This window comes from Erithacus rubecula (genome assembly GCF_903797595.1).
Source record: "Erithacus rubecula genome assembly, chromosome: 19".
Classification (NCBI taxonomy): Eukaryota; Metazoa; Chordata; class Aves; order Passeriformes; family Muscicapidae; genus Erithacus; species Erithacus rubecula.
This window is the reverse complement of record NC_136671.1, coordinates 13418740-13422985: the sequence shown is the minus strand read 5'-3', so window position 1 is coordinate 13422985 and position 4246 is coordinate 13418740. Positions and strand designations below refer to the sequence as shown.

The 4246-nt window shown below is 55.1% G+C and overlaps 1 long non-coding RNA gene across 2 annotated transcripts; it reads right to left on the bottom strand.

Annotated features, from left to right (window-relative positions):
• Positions 1-407: 407 nt before the first annotated feature.
• On the bottom strand, positions 408-3860 carry LOC306810280. 2 transcript variants are annotated; one of them, XR_013776425.1, is made up of 3 exons: positions 3740-3860; positions 2304-2429; positions 408-1794 (listed from the first exon to the last, which is right to left on the bottom strand). It is a non-coding gene; the product is annotated as an uncharacterized lncRNA (long non-coding RNA). The 2 variants fall into 2 exon arrangements; XR_013776426.1 differs by having other exon boundaries at positions 1747-1878.
• Between the last annotated feature and the right edge of the window lie 386 nt (positions 3861-4246).

The window sequence follows — 4246 nt, the reverse complement described above, 5'->3', positions numbered from 1 at the left end:
CCCTAACCCTAACCCCTAACCGTAACCTTATCCCTAACCCTAAACCCTAACTCTAACCGTAACCCTAACCCTAAACCCTGACCCCCTAACCCTAACCCTAACCCTAACCCCTCACCGAAACCCTAACCCGAACCCTAACCCTAACCCTTGCCCTGACCTCAACCCCTAACCCCTAACCCTAACCCTGGAGCTGTAACAGGCAGAGATGTTCCTGAGGGAGAGCTGAGCTCACCTGCAGCTGCAGCAGGAACACACCGTGGCTGGATCTGGAATGAGTGCGCCCTGGATTCCGAGCCAGGCGCTGGTGTGGCTGTCCCTAACCCGGAGCTCTGAGCAGCAGGGAGCCCAGCCTCTTCCACTGGGAACTGAAGCCATGCCGAGTGCCACTCACTGTGTGGAGGCGTCTCCCAGTCCATCCCTGAGAGCAGAAGGGAGGCAGGGGCTCTCCTGGGAATGTGGTGCAGCAGCATCTCCTCTGTCTCCTCACAAAGCGGGTCAGTCAGCATCGCCAGGGTGCACAGCACAGCCCCACATAACCCACAGGAGATGCCTGTCACCCTCCCAGGCAGGGGCAACCCCTTCCCTCCCTGCTGCCCCTCACTTTGGGCACAGATTGACTAGTGCTGTGCACTGAGGACAAGGAGGGGAGGGAGAAATGACAACGGGAAGGCTCAGTACTCAGCCAAAACAATGCATGTTTCCAGCCAGAAGAGCAGAGGAGGAGACACAGATTGCTGCAACCCCTCTGCCCAGCGAGGGCCATTTTGGGAGCCAGCCAATGAACAATACTGGGGCTGAGGGCAGGCTGTGCCCACCCAGGGCCTGGCCCAGCCCAGCACCTTCACCAGCCACCCTCGCCCTGCCCCGGAGCAGGACTGGGGAGCCACGGACTGTGCTGCACATCCCGATAAACATCGCTCAGCCAGGCACGGCACAAACCCCATCCCAGCCTGAACGTGCCACAGGGTGTGTTCATCCAACATGGCTGAGCCAAGCCCAGCACTGAACATCAAGTGAAACAGGCCACCAAGGGCCCAGCACAACCAGAAGCCCTCTGGCAGGGGCAGCAGGACAGGATCCCCCTAGCTTGTCTGTGACTAGAAGCCAAACCAGCAGCAGCACACGCTGGGTGGTTGCTGATGGTGTGGGGAGGAGCCACCCTCAGGCAGCTCTGGTGCAGCACCTTCTCTCAGCTCCCTTCACAGCCGTGGCTCCCACAATCATGGGGCACAGCTGAATCCCAGCCCCAGTCCCTGTCCTGATCCTCTTACAGCCAGGGCCCTGTCCAGCAGCACTGCCAGTGCAGCCCCAAACCACACCACAACAGGACAGGCCACACAATCAGAAACCACAAGCACAACAATTTTGATCCCGAGGAACAGCCAGGCACAAGGGAGATGCTGGGCACTGCCCCGACCCTGGCTCTGCTGCTGCCTGGCAGTGGTGCCAGCCCCAAACTGGCCCGCAGCAGGGCCAGTACCAGGAGCCACCAGCACAGCACGTTCTCAGCCACGGCCAGGCACGACTTCCTCAGCTCCTGAGCATCTGGGCATTCCCTCCTCCCTGCCTGATCCTGCCACCTGTCCCAGGCGCACAGCAGAGCTGCCCAGGCCAGAGCACTCACCTGGGCTCACTGTCCCGTGCCAGCCTCTCTTGGTGCCACACTGGGGCCGTGCTCCCCACCTGGGCTCATCCTCCCGTGTCAGTGTGCCCAGGGCTGCTCCTGCTGGGGCTGTGTCCCAGCCCGAGCCCCTCGGCCAGTCCCCTGTGCTGCTTCCTGCATGGAGACGGTCCCTGGGGAGGAAGATGCTGCAGCTTTGCCTCTTGGAAGATGAAGCTCCTGCCCCAGCAGGAGCTCCCAACCCTCACCACAGATCCCTGCGGGCAGCAAAAGGCAGTGGTGAACGCAGACCCTGCTCTTAAGGACTGCAGCCGACACCTGTGGGCCATTACGTGCCCCTGCTCTCTGCAGGGCTGCAGGGGCTGGGTCACACCCCCGAGCTCTGCCCCCACAGGCTGCAGCTTTCTGGGCAAACGAGAGCCACCTGTGCCTCTCAGAAGCTTCTCCTGGGCAGGCTGGGCCCAGGGCTGGTGGAGAGGCTTTGCCTCCTGTCCTTCCCCCTGCTGTGGCTGCAGGCCCCACCTGCTCCTTTCCAGACTGACCACACTTTGGTGGTTCTGCATCCCTCTGGTGAGCCCGGAGAGGGAATGGAGCCGTGCTGGGCCGGGGTGCCCAGGCAGGGCTTCTGGACAGCAAGGCACAGCTTGCTTGGAGACAGGGACAGTCAGGAAACCCCTGCCACCGAATTTCACAGCAATGGCAGGGGGCTGCACCTGCCCCATCCTCTGCGGGAGCCCAGTCGGGGGAGGCCCATTCTGGGGGGGCTGTGCTGGGCAGCCTTCTCTGCAGCTTCCCCACAGCTGTATCTCTGCAAACACTTTTGGAAAATATTTGTGTGGGTTCAAAGTCCCAGAACACAGCCTGGCTCCCTTCTCTACCGTGTCATACTCACCTGCAGGAGAGGTGTTGGCTGAGGCCAACCCTGAGCTCCTGGGGCAAAAAGGAGAGCCCCGATCCTAGGAAAAATTCTCCTAAAGGAATGCCCCCCAAAAAAGCCCAACCACAACTAAAAAACTCCCTGCCCATAACCAAATAAAACAAAAAACCCCCAACCTTTTATATACAGAAAACTTATACCTATTTCAATATTTAATTTCTGCTCCTATTCATGTTTGATAATATATATACTACATATATTATTCAATAAATTTTATGCAATTTACATTATAACATATACTACACTTTTATCATTTATTATGTACACAATCTTTACATTACTAGAATTTATTTTTATTTTATGTATATATATCTTTACATATAGTTGTATGTTTGTATTTTTAGTATTATTTATTAAAAAGCTCTGCCTCTAACCAAATAGAAACAAAAAACCCCTTTATTTTTAACTATATTTGAATATATTTTTCTATTTATATATATCATATTCATATCTGTAATTTATATATTAAGTATATTATACACTACAATATATATAAAATTATTTATATCATTTCCTACATATATACTTCTATTTCTTTATATTTTATATTTTTATATATTTAAACATACATATATTTGCAAATGCAGATATATTTTCAGTTTTATGTTTGTATATATTGCATATTTTTGTATTTATATTTTTGTTTATATTAATTATATTTATATTATTTACTAAAAATCCTGCCCCTAACCAAATAAAACCAATATAATATTTATTTAAGCTATAGTTAGGTATTTTTTATATTTATATTTTTCCTGTCTTCTCCACCCAGCCCTCCCTGTGAGTGTCCTGCACACTCGGGTCCCTCTGGGAGAGGACACCCGGCACGACCCCCCCATTCCCCACTCAGCTGCTCCTTCGTCCAGCGTCGCTCCCTCTGCCAGGACTTTGGGGTGCCCCGAATGACATTGGAGCCCCCGAGTCTCCACCCCGTCCCCCCCCTCAGCCTTTTTTCCTCACCCCCAAAGAAGACACAGAACAACTCCAGTTGCCCCGGGCAGGAGCACAGGGCTGTATTCGAACCCTTCCCACGGTCCATCCCCCCAAAAAGGGACTGTGCTCACACTGGGAAGGGGGGGCAGCCCACAGTTCCCCAGCCCCGCAGACACAGGCGGCGAGAGGCAGAACGAGGGAGTGACAGCAGAGAGGACAAAGGAAGAAATCCCTCCCGCAGCTCTCACCTTGCTGGCTGAGAAAGCAGCTGCCTCCTCCTGCCGGCTGATCCCGGCTGCAGGCAGGGTGATGGATCGGCAGCTCTGCAGAGTGTTCGTTCTTCCTCGATGTATTTGTGTTTCCCTCCATGTCCCCGGGGCCGGAGGGGAGCGGGCAGAGAGCGCGGAGAGGAGCTGGGACGAGACGGGACAGCTCGGGAAGGGCCCTTCCTGCGGAGGAGCCCGGTAGAGAGAGCCGCCTCCCGCAGCTGCCTGCTGGTGCCCGCGGGGCTCTGGTGTGCCCGCGGTGCTGCTGAGTGCACGGCCCGTGTCCGCACGCCTGGCACTGCCATGGGAAACGGCGCCGGGGGGGTGGGGATCGGCACCGGGGCGAAGGCAGGCAGCCAAATAATCGAGCAAGGACCTTCCTTTCCCGCCCTTTCTGCCACCACCTTTGGAAGGTCAGCCGAAGCACGACCGAGGTGCCGTCATGGGAGTGGCATGAAGTGACTTCCGCCCTTCCTCACCTCTGTCTTT